At 48.0% G+C, this 14,775-nt stretch overlaps 20 non-coding genes across 20 annotated transcripts; all 20 read right to left on the bottom strand.

Annotated features, from left to right (window-relative positions):
• Positions 1 to 588: 588 nt before the first annotated feature.
• Positions 589 to 707, bottom strand: LOC143873034 (5S ribosomal RNA). Its single transcript, XR_013247758.1, has one exon. It is a non-coding gene; the product is annotated as a 5S ribosomal RNA (ribosomal RNA).
• Positions 708 to 1,304: 597 nt separating this feature from the next.
• Positions 1,305 to 1,423, bottom strand: LOC143874494 (5S ribosomal RNA). Its single transcript, XR_013249172.1, has one exon. It is a non-coding gene; the product is annotated as a 5S ribosomal RNA (ribosomal RNA).
• A 597-nt stretch (positions 1,424 to 2,020) lies between these two features.
• On the bottom strand, positions 2,021 to 2,139 carry LOC143873146 (5S ribosomal RNA). Its single transcript, XR_013247869.1, has one exon. It is a non-coding gene; the product is annotated as a 5S ribosomal RNA (ribosomal RNA).
• A 597-nt stretch (positions 2,140 to 2,736) lies between these two features.
• On the bottom strand, positions 2,737 to 2,855 carry LOC143871389 (5S ribosomal RNA). Its single transcript, XR_013246158.1, has one exon. It is a non-coding gene; the product is annotated as a 5S ribosomal RNA (ribosomal RNA).
• A 597-nt stretch (positions 2,856 to 3,452) lies between these two features.
• Positions 3,453 to 3,571, bottom strand: LOC143871388 (5S ribosomal RNA). The gene has a single exon (XR_013246157.1). It is a non-coding gene; the product is annotated as a 5S ribosomal RNA (ribosomal RNA).
• A 597-nt stretch (positions 3,572 to 4,168) lies between these two features.
• On the bottom strand, positions 4,169 to 4,287 carry LOC143873032 (5S ribosomal RNA). The gene has a single exon (XR_013247757.1). It is a non-coding gene; the product is annotated as a 5S ribosomal RNA (ribosomal RNA).
• A 597-nt stretch (positions 4,288 to 4,884) lies between these two features.
• On the bottom strand, positions 4,885 to 5,003 carry LOC143872885 (5S ribosomal RNA). Its single transcript, XR_013247612.1, has one exon. It is a non-coding gene; the product is annotated as a 5S ribosomal RNA (ribosomal RNA).
• Positions 5,004 to 5,600: 597 nt separating this feature from the next.
• LOC143871387 (5S ribosomal RNA) lies at positions 5,601 to 5,719 on the bottom strand. Its single transcript, XR_013246156.1, has one exon. It is a non-coding gene; the product is annotated as a 5S ribosomal RNA (ribosomal RNA).
• A 597-nt stretch (positions 5,720 to 6,316) lies between these two features.
• On the bottom strand, positions 6,317 to 6,435 carry LOC143871385 (5S ribosomal RNA). Its single transcript, XR_013246154.1, has one exon. It is a non-coding gene; the product is annotated as a 5S ribosomal RNA (ribosomal RNA).
• A 597-nt stretch (positions 6,436 to 7,032) lies between these two features.
• LOC143873145 (5S ribosomal RNA) lies at positions 7,033 to 7,151 on the bottom strand. The gene has a single exon (XR_013247868.1). It is a non-coding gene; the product is annotated as a 5S ribosomal RNA (ribosomal RNA).
• Positions 7,152 to 7,748: 597 nt separating this feature from the next.
• Positions 7,749 to 7,867, bottom strand: LOC143871384 (5S ribosomal RNA). Its single transcript, XR_013246153.1, has one exon. It is a non-coding gene; the product is annotated as a 5S ribosomal RNA (ribosomal RNA).
• A 597-nt stretch (positions 7,868 to 8,464) lies between these two features.
• LOC143871383 (5S ribosomal RNA) lies at positions 8,465 to 8,583 on the bottom strand. Its single transcript, XR_013246152.1, has one exon. It is a non-coding gene; the product is annotated as a 5S ribosomal RNA (ribosomal RNA).
• A 597-nt stretch (positions 8,584 to 9,180) lies between these two features.
• LOC143873143 (5S ribosomal RNA) lies at positions 9,181 to 9,299 on the bottom strand. Its single transcript, XR_013247866.1, has one exon. It is a non-coding gene; the product is annotated as a 5S ribosomal RNA (ribosomal RNA).
• Positions 9,300 to 9,896: 597 nt separating this feature from the next.
• LOC143871382 (5S ribosomal RNA) lies at positions 9,897 to 10,015 on the bottom strand. Its single transcript, XR_013246151.1, has one exon. It is a non-coding gene; the product is annotated as a 5S ribosomal RNA (ribosomal RNA).
• A 597-nt stretch (positions 10,016 to 10,612) lies between these two features.
• Positions 10,613 to 10,731, bottom strand: LOC143871381 (5S ribosomal RNA). Its single transcript, XR_013246150.1, has one exon. It is a non-coding gene; the product is annotated as a 5S ribosomal RNA (ribosomal RNA).
• A 597-nt stretch (positions 10,732 to 11,328) lies between these two features.
• Positions 11,329 to 11,447, bottom strand: LOC143871380 (5S ribosomal RNA). The gene has a single exon (XR_013246149.1). It is a non-coding gene; the product is annotated as a 5S ribosomal RNA (ribosomal RNA).
• Positions 11,448 to 12,044: 597 nt separating this feature from the next.
• Positions 12,045 to 12,163, bottom strand: LOC143873325 (5S ribosomal RNA). The gene has a single exon (XR_013248039.1). It is a non-coding gene; the product is annotated as a 5S ribosomal RNA (ribosomal RNA).
• A 597-nt stretch (positions 12,164 to 12,760) lies between these two features.
• Positions 12,761 to 12,879, bottom strand: LOC143873031 (5S ribosomal RNA). The gene has a single exon (XR_013247756.1). It is a non-coding gene; the product is annotated as a 5S ribosomal RNA (ribosomal RNA).
• A 597-nt stretch (positions 12,880 to 13,476) lies between these two features.
• Positions 13,477 to 13,595, bottom strand: LOC143874493 (5S ribosomal RNA). The gene has a single exon (XR_013249171.1). It is a non-coding gene; the product is annotated as a 5S ribosomal RNA (ribosomal RNA).
• Positions 13,596 to 14,192: 597 nt separating this feature from the next.
• LOC143873142 (5S ribosomal RNA) lies at positions 14,193 to 14,311 on the bottom strand. Its single transcript, XR_013247865.1, has one exon. It is a non-coding gene; the product is annotated as a 5S ribosomal RNA (ribosomal RNA).
• Positions 14,312 to 14,775: the final 464 nt, after the last annotated feature.

Below are 14,775 nucleotides of genomic sequence, written 5' to 3'. Positions count from 1 at the left end.
CTCCATTGTCAAAGTAATAAAGAGTTTCCACTCGCATTGTCGTACGAAGTCCGTTTAAATGAAAGTGCGAAAAAATCCTGCTAGATGACACCGGATGGACGATCCGAGCATGTCGGGAAGCCGGATGACCGCCAGGGCTGTCATCGCGCGATGGATCTTCCCGAGTACCCCCGAATCAATATAAGAATCACGACGATCTGACGGGCGGATCAAAAGTTATCGTCGGAACGATATTTGTGCACCAAGGGTAGCTCACGGCCAGTAAACACCTTCCGACCGGATTCATGACTCGCATCCACTAGTACACTCATCCGCTATAGCCTATACGTCACTGAATCTAAACAAACCCCCGCTATAATTTGACCGCAAATGAAATGTCAGAACGAATTCCGTTTATCGAATCAAACGACACTATCACCCCGCCATAATAAAGACCGGACGTCTTTGAATTCACCATCCGGAAGAAAATAAAAAGATCCGAACCGAAACGTAGGAGGCGTCGCACTAAACGTGCGTTTCAGTTCGCATCGATGTTCCAGAACCGAAAGATTGTTCGAAAAAAGTGGTAGATAGCCGAAAAAAGTGACAGGGGTGCAACACGAGGACTTCTCAGGAGGTCACCCATCCTAGTACTACTCTCGCCCAAGCACGCTTAACTTCGGAGTTCTGATGGGATCCAGTGCATTTGTGCTGGTATGATCGCACCCAGCATGCCTTTCCATTGTCAAAGTAATAAAGAGTTTCCACTCGCATTGTCGTACGAAGTCCGTTTAAATGAAAGTGCGAAAAAATCCTGCTAGATGACACCGGATGGACGATCCGAGCATGTCGGGAAGCCGGATGACCGCCAGGGCTGTCATCGCGCGATTAATCTTCCCGAGTACCCCCGAATCAATATAAGAATCGCTACGATCTGACGGGCGGATCAAAAGTTATCGTCGGAACGATATTTGTGCACCAAGGGTAGCTCACGGCCAGTAAACACCTTCCGACCGGATTCATGACTCGCATCCACTAGTACACTCATCCGCTATAGCCTGTACGTCACTGAATCTAAACAAACCCCCGCTATAATTTGACTGCAAATGAAATGTCAGAACGAATTCCGTTTATCGAATCAAACGACACTATCACCCCGCCATAATAAAGACCGGACGTCTTTGAATTCACCATCCGGAAGAAAATAAAAAGATCCGAACCGAAACGTAGGAGGCGACGCACTAAACGTGCGTTTCAGTTCGCATCGATGTTCCAGAACCGAAAGATTGTTCGAAAAAAGTGGTAGATAGCCGAAAAAAGTGACAGGGGTGCAACACGAGGACTTGCCAGGTGGTCACCCATCCTAGTACTACTCTCGCCCAAGCACGCTTAACTTCGGAGTTCTGATGGGATCCAGTGCATTTGTGCTGGTATGATCGCACCCAGCATGCCTCTCCATTGTCAAAGTAATAAAGAGTTTCCACTCGCATTGTCGTACGAAGTCCGTTTAAATTAAAGTGCGAAAAAATCCTGCTAGATGACACCGGATGGACGATCCGAGCATGTCGGGAAGCCGGATGACCGCCAGGGCTGTCATCGCGCGATGAATCTTCCCGAGTACCCCCGAATCAATATAAGAATCGCCACGATCTGACGGGCGGATCAAAAGTTATCGTCGGAACGATATTTGTGCACCAAGGGTAGCTCACGGCCAGTAAACACCTTCCGACCGGATTCATGACTCGCATCCACTAGTACACTCATCCGCTATAGCCTGTGCGTCACTGAATCTAAACAAACCCCCGCTATATTTTGACCGCAAATGAAATGTCAGAACGAATTCCGTTTATCGAATCAAACGACACTATCACCCCGCCATAATAAAGACCGGACGTATTTGAATTCACCATCCGGAAGAAAATAAAAAGATCCGAACCGAAACGTAGGAGGCGTCGCACTAAACGTGCGTTTCAGTTCGCATCGATGTTCCAGAACCGAAAGATTATTCGAAAAAAGTGGTAGATAGCCGAAAAAAGTGACAGGGGTGCAACACGAGGACTTCCCAGGAGGTCACCCATCCTAGTACTAGTCTCGCCCAAGCACGCTTAACTTCGGAGTTCTGATGGGATCCAGTGCATTTGTGCTGGTATGATCGCACCCAGCATGCCTTTCCATTGTCAAAGTAATAAAGAGTTTCCACTCGCATTGTCGTACGAAGTCCGTTTAAATGAAAGTGCGAAAAAATCCTGCTAGATGACACCGGATGGACGATCCGAGCATGTCGGGAAGCCGGATGACCGCCAGGGCTGTCATCGCGCGATTAATCTTCCCGAGTACCCCCGAATCAATATAAGAATCGCCACGATCTGACGGGCGGATCAAAAGTTATCGTCGGAACGATATTTGTGCACCAAGGGTAGCTCACGGCCAGTAAACACCTTCCGACCGGATTCATGACTCGCATCCACTAGTACACTCATCCGCTATAGCCTGTACGTCAGTGAATCTAAACAAACCCCCGCTATAATTTGACTGCAAATGAAATGTCAGAACGAATTCCGTTTATCGAATCAAACGACACTATCACCCCGCCATAATAAAGACCGGACGTCTTTGAATTCACCATCCGGAAGAAAATAAAAAGATCCGAACCGAAACGTAGGAGGCGACGCACTAAACGTGCGTTTCAGTTCGCATCGATGTTCCAGAACCGAAAGATTGTTCGAAAAAAGTGGTAGATAGCCGAAAAAAGTGACAGGGGTGCAACACGAGGACTTCCCAGGAGGTCACCCATCCTAGTACTACTCTCGCCCAAGCACGCTTAACTTCGGAGTTCTGATGGGATCCAGTGCATTTGTGCTGGTATGATCGCACCCAGCATGCCTCTCCATTGTCAAAGTAATAAAGAGTTTTCACTCGCATTGTCGTACGAAGTCCGTTTAAATGAAAGTGCGAAAAAATCCTGCTAGATGACACCGGATGGACGATCCGAGCATGTCGGGAAGCCAGATGACCGCCAGGGCTGTCATCGCGCGATGGATCTTCCCGAGTACCCCCGAATCAATATAAGAATCGCGACGATCTGACGGGCGGATCAAAAGTTATCGTCGGAACGATATTTGTGCACCAAGGGTAGCTCACGGCCAGTAAACACCTTCCGACCGGATTCATGACTCGCATCCACTAGTACACTCATCCGCTATAGCCTGTACGTCACTGAATCTAAACAAACCCCCGCTATAATTTGACCGCAAATGAAATGTCAGAACGAATTCCGTTTATCGAATCAAACGACACTATCACCTCGCCATAATAAAGACCGGACGTCTTTGAATTCACCATCCGGAAGAAAATAAAAAGATCCGAACCGAAACGTAAGATGCGACGCACTAAACGTGCGTTTCAGTTCGCATCGATGTTCCAGAACCGAAAGATTGTTCGAAAAAAGTGGTAGATAGCCGAAAAAAGTGACAGGGGTGCAACACGAGGACTTCCCAGGAGGTCACCCATCCTAGTACTACTCTCGCCCAAGCACGCTTAACTTCGGAGTTCTGATGGGATCCAGTGCATTTGTGCTGGTATGATCGCACCCAGCATGCCTCTCCATTGTCAAAGTAATAAAGAGTTTCCACTCGCATTGTCGTACGAAGTCCGTTTAAATGAAAGTGCGAAAAAATCCTGCTAGATGACACCGGATGGACGATCCGAGCATGTCTGGAAGCCGGATGACCGCCAAGGCTGTCATCGCGCGATGAATCTTCCCGAGTACCCCCGAATCAATATAAGAATCGCCACGATCTGACGGGCGGATCAAAAGTTATCGTCGGAACGATATTTGTGCACCAAGGGTAGCTCACGGCCAGTAAACACCTTCCGACCGGATTCATGACTCGCATCCACTAGTACACTCATCCGCTATAGCCTATACGTCACTGAATCTAAACAAACCCCCGCTATAATTTGACCGCAAATGAAATGTCAGAACGAATTCCGTTTATCGAATCAAACGACACTATCACCCCGCCATAATAAAGACCGGACGTCTTTGAATTCACCATCCGGAAGAAAATAAAAAGATCCGAACCGAAACGTAGGAGGCGTCGCACTAAACGTGCGTTTCAGTTCGCATCGATGTTCCAGAACCGAAAGATTGTTCGAAAAAAGTGGTAGATAGCCGAAAAAAGTGACAGGGGTGCAACACGAGGACTTCTCAGGAGGTCACCCATCCTAGTACTACTCTCGCCCAAGCACGCTTAACTTCGGAGTTCTGATGGGATCCAGTGCATTTGTGCTGGTATGATCGCACCCAGCATGCCTTTCCATTGTCAAAGTAATAAAGAGTTTCCACTCGCATTGTCGTACGAAGTCCGTTTAAATGAAAGTGCGAAAAAATCCTGCTAGATGACACCGGATGGACGATCCGAGCATGTCGGGAAGCCGGATGACCGCCAGGGCTGTCATCGCGCGATTAATCTTCCCGAGTACCCCCGAATCAATATAAGAATCGCTACGATCTGACGGGCGGATCAAAAGTTATCGTCGGAACGATATTTGTGCACCAAGGGTAGCTCACGGCCAGTAAACACCTTCCGACCGGATTCATGACTCGCATCCACTAGTACACTCATCCGCTATAGCCTGTACGTCACTGAATCTAAACAAACCCCCGCTATAATTTGACTGCAAATGAAATGTCAGAACGAATTCCGTTTATCGAATAAAACGACACTATCACCCCGCCATAATAAAGACCGGACGTCTTTGAATTCACCATCCGGAAGAAAATAAAAAGATCCGAACCGAAACGTAGGAGGCGACGCACTAAACGTGCGTTTCAGTTCGCATCGATGTTCCAGAACCGAAAGATTGTTCGAAAAAAGTGGTAGATAGCCGAAAAAAGTGACAGGGGTGCAACACGAGGACTTCCCAGGTGGTCACCCATCCTAGTACTACTCTCGCCCAAGCACGCTTAACTTCGGAGTTCTGATGGGATCCAGTGCATTTGTGCTGGTATGATCGCACCCAGCATGCCTCTCCATTGTCAAAGTAATAAAGAGTTTCCACTCGCATTGTCGTACGAAGTCCGTTTAAATGAAAGTGCGAAAAAATCCTGCTAGATGACACCGGATGGACGATCCGAGCATGTCGGGAAGCCGGATGACCGCCAGGGCTGTCATCGCGCGATGGATCTTCTCGAGTACCCCCGAATCAATATAAGAATTGCCACGATCTGACGGGCGGATCAAAAGTTATCGTCGGAACGATATTTGTGCACCAAGGGTAGCTCACGGCCAGTAAACACCTTCCGACCGGATTCATGACTCGCATCCACTAGTACACTCATCCGCTATAGCCTGTACGTCACTGAATCTAAACAAACCCCCGCTATAATTTGACCGCAAATGAAATGTCAGAACGAATTCCGTTTATCGAATCAAACGACACTATCACCCCGCCATAATAAAGACCGGACGTCTTTGAATTCACCATCCGGAAGAAAATAAAAAGATCCGAACCGAAACGTAGGAGGCGACGCACTAAACGTGCGTTTCAGTTCGCATCGATGTTCCAGAACCGAAAGATTGTTCGAAAAAAGTGGTAGATAGCCGAAAAAAGTGACAGGGGTGCAACACGAGGACTTCCCAGGAGGTCACCCATCCTAGTACTACTCTCGCCCAAGCACGCTTAACTTCGGAGTTCTGATGGGATCCAGTGCATTTGTGCTGGTATGATCGCACCCAGCATGCCTCTCCATTGTCAAAGTAATAAAGAGTTTCCACTCGCATTGTCGTACGAAGTCCGTTTAAATGAAAGTGCGAAAAAATCCTGCTAGATGACACCGGATGGACGATCCGAGCATGTCTGGAAGCCGGATGACCGCCAGGGCTGTCATCGCGCGATGAATCTTCCCGAGTACCCCCGAATCAATATAAGAATCGCCACGATCTGACGGGCGGATCAAAAGTTATCGTCGGAACGATATTTGTGCACCAAGGGTAGCTCACGGCCAGTAAACACCTTCCGACCGGATTCATGACTCGCATCCACTAGTACACTCATCCGCTATAGCCTGTACGTTACTGAATCTAAACAAACCCCCGCTATAATTTGACCGCAAATGAAATGTCAGAACGAATTCCGTTTATCGAATCAAACGACACTATCACCCCGCCATAATAAAGACCGGACGTCTTTGAATTCACCATCCGGAAGAAAATAAAAAGATCCGAACCGAAACGTAGGAGGCGACGCACTAAACGTGCGTTTCAGTTCGCATCGATGTTCCAGAACCGAAAGATTGTTCGAAAAAAGTGGTAGATAGCCGAAAAAAGTGACAGGGGTGCAACACGAGGACTTCCCAGGAGGTCACCCATCCTAGTACTACTCTCGCCCAAGCACGCTTAACTTCGGAGTTCTGATGGGATCCAGTGCATTTGTGCTGGTATGATCGCACCCAGCATGCCTCTCCATTGTCAAAGTAATAAAGAGTTTCCACTCGCATTGTCGTACGAAGTCCGTTTAAATGAAAGTGCGAAAAAATCCTGCTAGATGACACCGGATGGACGATCCGAGCATGTCGGGAAGCCGGATGACCGCCAAGGCTGTCATCGCGCGATGAATCTTCCCGAGTACCCCCGAATCAATATAAGAATCGCCACGATCTGACGGGCGGATCAAAAGTTATCGTCGGAACGATATTTGTGCACCAAGGGTAGCTCACGGCCAGTAAACACCTTCCGACCGGATTCATGACTCGCATCCACTAGTACACTCATCCGCTATAGCCTGTGCGTCACTGAATCTAAACAAACCCCCGCTATAATTTGACCGCAAATGAAATGTCAGAACGAATTCCGTTTATCGAATCAAACGACACTATCACCCCGCCATAATAAAGACCGGACGTATTTGAAATCACCATCCGGAAGAAAATAAAAAGATCCGAACCGAAACGTAGGAGGCGTCGCACTAAACGTGCGTTTCAGTTCGCATCGATGTTCCAGAACCGAAAGATTATTCGAAAAAAGTGGTAGATAGCCGAAAAAAGTGACAGGGGTGCAACACGAGGACTTCCCAGGAGGTCACCCATCCTAGTACTAGTCTCGCCCAAGCACGCTTAACTTCGGAGTTCTGATGGGATCCAGTGCATTTGTGCTGGTATGATCGCACCCAGCATGCCTTTCCATTGTCAAAGTAATAAAGAGTTTCCACTCGCATTGTCGTACGAAGTCCGTTTAAATGAAAGTGCGAAAAAATCCTGCTAGATGACACCGGATGGACGATCCGAGCATGTCGGGAAGCCGGATGACCGCCAGGGCTGTCATCGCGCGATTAATCTTCCCGAGTACCCCCGAATCAATATAAGAATCGCCACGATCTGACGGGCGGATCAAAAGTTATCGTCGGAACGATATTTGTGCACCAAGGGTAGCTCACGGCCAGTAAACACCTTCCGACCGGATTCATGACTCGCATCCACTAGTACACTCATCCGCTATAGCCTGTACGTCACTGAATCTAAACAAACCCCCGCTATAATTTGACCGCAAATGAAATGTCAGAACGAATTCCGTTTATCGAATCAAACGACACTATCACCCCGCCATAATAAAGACCGGACGTCTTTGAATTCACCATCCGGAAGAAAATAAAAAGATCCGAACCGAAACGTAGGAGGCGACGCACTAAACGTGCGTTTCAGTTCGCATCGATGTTCCAGAACCGAAAGATTGTTCGAAAAAAGTGGTAGATAGCCGAAAAAAGTGACAGGGGTGCAACACGAGGACTTCCCAGGAGGTCACCCATCCTAGTACTACTCTCGCCCAAGCACGCTTAACTTCGGAGTTCTGATGGGATCCAGTGCATTTGTGCTGGTATGATCGCACCCAGCATGCCTCTCCATTGTCAAAGTAATAAAGAGTTTCCACTCGCATTGTCGTACGAAGTCCGTTTAAATGAAAGTGCGAAAAAATCCTGCTAGATGACACCGGATGGACGATCCGAGCATGTCTGGAAGCCGGATGACCGCCAGGGCTGTCATCGCGCGATGAATCTTCCCGAGTACCCCCGAATCAATATAAGAATCGCCACGATCTGACGGGCGGATCAAAAGTTATCGTCGGAACGATATTTGTGCACCAAGGGTAGCTCACGGCCAGTAAACACCTTCCGACCGGATTCATGACTCGCATCCACTAGTACACTCATCCGCTATAGCCTGTACGTTACTGAATCTAAACAAACCCCCGCTATAATTTGACCGCAAATGAAATGTCAGAACGAATTCCGTTTATCGAATCAAACGACACTATCACCCCGCCATAATAAAGACCGGACGTCTTTGAATTCACCATCCGGAAGAAAATAAAAAGATCCGAACCGAAACGTAGGAGGCGACGCACTAAACGTGCGTTTCAGTTCGCATCGATGTTCCAGAACCGAAAGATTGTTCGAAAAAAGTGGTAGATAGCCGAAAAAAGTGACAGGGGTGCAACACGAGGACTTCCCAGGAGGTCACCCATCCTAGTACTACTCTCGCCCAAGCACGCTTAACTTCGGAGTTCTGATGGGATCCAGTGCATTTGTGCTGGTATGATCGCACCCAGCATGCCTCTCCATTGTCAAAGTAATAAAGAGTTTCCACTCGCATTGTCGTACGAAGTCCGTTTAAATGAAAGTGCGAAAAAATCCTGCTAGATGACACCGGATGGACGATCCGAGCATGTCGGGAAGCCGGATGACCGCCAAGGCTGTCATCGCGCGATGAATCTTCCCGAGTACCCCCGAATCAATATAAGAATCGCCACGATCTGACGGGCGGATCAAAAGTTATCGTCGGAACGATATTTGTGCACCAAGGGTAGCTCACGGCCAGTAAACACCTTCCGACCGGATTCATGACTCGCATCCACTAGTACACTCATCCGCTATAGCCTGTGCGTCACTGAATCTAAACAAACCCCCGCTATAATTTGACCGCAAATGAAATGTCAGAACGAATTCCGTTTATCGAATCAAACGACACTATCACCCCGCCATAATAAAGACCGGACGTATTTGAAATCACCATCCGGAAGAAAATAAAAAGATCCGAACCGAAACGTAGGAGGCGTCGCACTAAACGTGCGTTTCAGTTCGCATCGATGTTCCAGAACCGAAAGATTATTCGAAAAAAGTGGTAGATAGCCGAAAAAAGTGACAGGGGTGCAACACGAGGACTTCCCAGGAGGTCACCCATCCTAGTACTAGTCTCGCCCAAGCACGCTTAACTTCGGAGTTCTGATGGGATCCAGTGCATTTGTGCTGGTATGATCGCACCCAGCATGCCTTTCCATTGTCAAAGTAATAAAGAGTTTCCACTCGCATTGTCGTACGAAGTCCGTTTAAATGAAAGTGCGAAAAAATCCTGCTAGATGACACCGGATGGACGATCCGAGCATGTCGGGAAGCCGGATGACCGCCAGGGCTGTCATCGCGCGATTAATCTTCCCGAGTACCCCCGAATCAATATAAGAATCGCCACGATCTGACGGGCGGATCAAAAGTTATCGTCGGAACGATATTTGTGCACCAAGGGTAGCTCACGGCCAGTAAACACCTTCCGACCGGATTCATGACTCGCATCCACTAGTACACTCATCCGCTATAGCCTGTACGTCAGTGAATCTAAACAAACCCCCGCTATAATTTGACTGCAAATGAAATGTCAGAACGAATTCCGTTTATCGAATCAAACGACACTATCACCCCGCCATAATAAAGACCGGACGTCTTTGAATTCACCATCCGGAAGAAAATAAAAAGATCCGAACCGAAACGTAGGAGGCGACGCACTAAACGTGCGTTTCAGTTCGCATCGATGTTCCAGAACCGAAAGATTGTTCGAAAAAAGTGGTAGATAGCCGAAAAAAGTGACAGGGGTGCAACACGAGGACTTCCCAGGAGGTCACCCATCCTAGTACTACTCTCGCCCAAGCACGCTTAACTTCGGAGTTCTGATGGGATCCAGTGCATTTGTGCTGGTATGATCGCACCCAGCATGCCTCTCCATTGTCAAAGTAATAAAGAGTTTCCACTCGCATTGTCGTACGAAGTCCGTTTAAATGAAAGTGCGAAAAAATCCTGCTAGATGACACCGGATGGACGATCCGAGCATGTCGGGAAGCCGGATGACTGCCATGGCTGTCATCGCGCGATGGATCTTCCCGAGTACCCCCGAATCAATATAAGAATCGCCACGATCTGACGGGCGGATCAAAAATTATCGTCGGAACGATATTTGTGCACCAAGGGTAGCTCACGGCCAGTAAACACCTTCCGACCGGATTCATGACTCGCATCCACTAGTACACTCATCCGCTATAGCCTGTACGTCACTGAATCTAAACAAACCCCCGCTATAATTTGACCGCTAATGAAATGTCAGAACGAATTCCGTTTATCGAATCAAACGACACTATCACCTCGCCATAATAAAGACCGGACGTCTTTGAATTCACCATCCGGAAGAAAATAAAAAGATCCGAACCGAAACGTAAGAGGCGACGCACTAAACGTGCGTTTCAGTTCGCATCGATGTTCCAGAACCGAAAGATTGTTCGAAAAAAGTGGTAGATAGCCGAAAAAAGTGACAGGGGTGCAACACGAGGACTTCCCAGGAGGTCACCCATCCTAGTACTACTCTCGCCCAAGCACGCTTAACTTCGGAGTTCTGATGGGATCCAGTGCATTTGTGCTGGTATGATCGCACCCAGCATGCCTCTACATTGTCAAAGTAATAAAGCGTTTCCACTCGCATTGTCGTACGAAGTCCGTTTAAATGAAAGTGCGAAAAAATCCTGCTAGATGACACCGGATGGACGATCCGAGCATGTCTGGAAGCCGGATGACCGCCAGGGCTGTCATCGCGCGATGAATCTTCCCGAGTACCCCCGAATCAATATAAGAATCGCCACGATCTGACGGGCGGATCAAAAGTTATCGTCGGAACGATATTTGTGCACCAAGGGTAGCTCACGGCCAGTAAACATCTTCCGACCGGATTCATGACTCGCATCCACTAGTACACTCATCCGCTATAGCCTGTACGTCACTGAATCTAAACAAACCCCCGCTATAATTTGACCGCAAATGAAATGTCAGAACGAATTCCGTTTATCGAATCAAACGACACTATCACCCCGCCATAATAAAGACCGGACGTCTTTGAATTCACCATCCGGAAGAAAATAAAAAGATCCGAACCGAAACGTAGGAGGCGTCGCACTAAACGTGCGTTTCAGTTCGCATCGATGTTCCAGAACCGAAAGATTGTTCGAAAAAAGTGGTAGATAGCCGAAAAAAGTGACAGGGGTGCAACACGAGGACTTCCCAGGAGGTCACCCATCCTAGTACTACTCTCGCCCAAGCACGCTTAACTTCGGAGTTCTGATGGGATCCAGTGCATTTGTGCTGGTATGATCGCACCCAGCATGCCTTTCCATTGTCAAAGTAATAAAGAGTTTCCACTCGCATTGTCGTACGAAGTCCGTTTAAATGAAAGTGCGAAAAAATCCTGCTAGATGACACCGGATGGACGATCCGAGCATGTCGGGAAGCCGGATGACCGCCAGGGCTGTCATCGCGCGATTAATCTTCCCGAGTACCCCCGAATCAATATAAGAATCGCTACGATCTGACGGGCGGATCAAAAGTTATCGTCGGAACGATATTTGTGCACGAAGGGTAGCTCACGGCCAGTAAACACCTTCCGACCGGATTCATGACTCGCATCCACTAGTACACTCATCCGCTATAGCCTGTACGTCACTGAATCTAAACAAACCCCCGCTATAATTTGACTGCAAATGAAATGTCAGAACGAATTCCGTTTATCGAATCAAACGACACTATCACCCCGCCATAATAAAGACCGGACGTCTTTGAATTCACCATCCGGAAGAAAATAAAAAGATCCGAACCGAAACGTAGGAGGCGACGCACTAAACGTGCGTTTCAGTTCGCATCGATGTTCCAGAACCGAAAGATTGTTCGAAAAAAGTGGTAGATAGCCGAAAAAAGTGACAGGGGTGCAACACGAGGACTTCCCAGGAGGTCACCCATCCTAGTACTACTCTCGCCCAAGCACGCTTAACTTCGGAGTTCTGATGGGATCCAGTGCATTTGTGCTGGTATGATCGCACCAAGCATGCCACTCCATTGTCAAAGTAATAAAGAGTTTCCACTCGCATTGTCGTACGAAGTCCGTTTAAATGAAAGTGCGAAAAAATCCTGCTAGATGACACCGGATGGACGATCCGAGCATGTCGGGAAGCCGGATGACTGCCAGGGCTGTCATCGCGCGATGGATCTTCCCGAGTACCCCCGAATCAATATAAGAATCACGACGATCTGACGGGCGGATCAAAAGTTATCGTCGGAACGATATTTGTGCACCAAGGGTAGCTCACGGCCAGTAAACACCTTCCGACCGGATTCATGACTCGCATCCACTAGTACACTCATCCGCTATAGCCTATACGTCACTGAATCTAAACAAACCCCCGCTATAATTTGACCGCAAATGAAATGTCAGAACGAATTCCGTTTATCGAATCAAACGACACTATCACCCCGCCATAATAAAGACCGGACGTCTTTGAATTCACCATCCGGAAGAAAATAAAAAGATCCGAACCGAAACGTAGGAGGCGTCGCACTAAACGTGCGTTTCAGTTCGCATCGATGTTCCAGAACCGAAAGATTCTTCGAAAAAAGTGGTAGATAGCCGAAAAAAGTGACAGGGGTGCAACACGAGGACTTCTCAGGAGGTCACCCATCCTAGTACTACTCTCGCCCAAGCACGCTTAACTTCGGAGTTCTGATGGGATCCAGTGCATTTGTGCTGGTATGATCGCACCCAGCATGCCTTTCCATTGTCAAAGTAATAAAGAGTTTCCACTCGCATTGTCGTACGAAGTCCGTTTAAATGAAAGTGCGAAAAAATCCTGCTAGATGACACCGGATGGACGATCCGAGCATGTCGGGAAGCCGGATGACCGCCAGGGCTGTCATCGCGCGATTAATCTTCCCGAGTACCCCCGAATCAATATAAGAATCGCTACGATCTGACGGGCGGATCAAAAGTTATCGTCGGAACGATATTTGTGCACCAAGGGTAGCTCACGGCCAGTAAACACCTTCCGACCGGATTCATGACTCGCATCCACTAGTACACTCATCCGCTATAGCCTGTACGTCACTGAATCTAAACAAACCCCCGCTATAATTTGACTGCAAATGAAATGTCAGAACGAATTCCGTTTATCGAATCAAACGACACTATCACCCCGCCATAATAAAGACCGGACGTCTTTGAATTCACCATCCGGAAGAAAATAAAAAGATCCGAACCGAAACGTAGGAGGCGACGCACTAAACGTGCGTTTCAGTTCGCATCGATGTTCCAGAACCGAAAGATTGTTCGAAAAAAGTGGTAGATAGCCGAAAAAAGTGACAGGGGTGCAACACGAGGACTTGCCAGGTGGTCACCCATCCTAGTACTACTCTCGCCCAAGCACGCTTAACTTCGGAGTTCTGATGGGATCCAGTGCATTTGTGCTGGTATGATCGCACCCAGCATGCCTCTCCATTGTCAAAGTAATAAAGAGTTTCCACTCGCATTGTCGTACGAAGTCCGTTTAAATTAAAGTGCGAAAAAATCCTGCTAGATGACACCGGATGGACGATCCGAGCATGTCGGGAAGCCGGATGACCGCCAGGGCTGTCATCGCGCGATGAATCTTCCCGAGTACCCCCGAATCAATATAAGAATCGCCACGATCTGACGGGCGGATCAAAAGTTATCGTCGGAACGATATTTGTGCACCAAGGGTAGCTCACGGCCAGTAAACACCTTCCGACCGGATTCATGACTCGCATCCACTAGTACACTCATCCGCTATAGCCTGTGCGTCACTGAATCTAAACAAACCCCCGCTATATTTTGACCGCAAATGAAATGTCAGAACGAATTCCGTTTATCGAATCAAACGACACTATCACCCCGCCATAATAAAGACCGGACGTATTTGAATTCACCATCCGGAAGAAAATAAAAAGATCCGAACCGAAACGTAGGAGGCGTCGCACTAAACGTGCGTTTCAGTTCGCATCGATGTTCCAGAACCGAAAGATTATTCGAAAAAAGTGGTAGATAGCCGAAAAAAGTGACAGGGGTGCAACACGAGGACTTCCCAGGAGGTCACCCATCCTAGTACTAGTCTCGCCCAAGCACGCTTAACTTCGGAGTTCTGATGGGATCCAGTGCATTTGTGCTGGTATGATCGCACCCAGCATGCCTTTCCATTGTCAAAGTAATAAAGAGTTTCCACTCGCATTGTCGTACGAAGTCCGTTTAAATGAAAGTGCGAAAAAATCCTGCTAGATGACACCGGATGGACGATCCGAGCATGTCGGGAAGCCGGATGACCGCCAGGGCTGTCATCGCGCGATTAATCTTCCCGAGTACCCCCGAATCAATATAAGAATCGCCACGATCTGACGGGCGGATCAAAAGTTATCGTCGGAACGATATTTGTGCACCAAGGGTAGCTCACGGCCAGTAAACACCTTCCGACCGGATTCATGACTCGCATCCACTAGTACACTCATCCGCTATAGCCTGTACGTCAGTGAATCTAAACAAACCCCCGCTATAATTTGACTGCAAATGAAATGTCAGAACGAATTCCGTTTATCGAATCAAACGACACTATCACCCCGCCATAATAAAGACCGGACGTCTTTGAATTCACC

Source organism: Tasmannia lanceolata, unplaced genomic scaffold, assembly GCF_043159265.1.
Source record: "Tasmannia lanceolata isolate RefF3 unplaced genomic scaffold, GAP_Taslan_0.1 ptg000003l, whole genome shotgun sequence".
NCBI lineage: Eukaryota > Viridiplantae > Streptophyta > Magnoliopsida > Canellales > Winteraceae > Tasmannia > Tasmannia lanceolata.
This window is presented reverse-complemented; position numbering and strand designations above follow the sequence as displayed.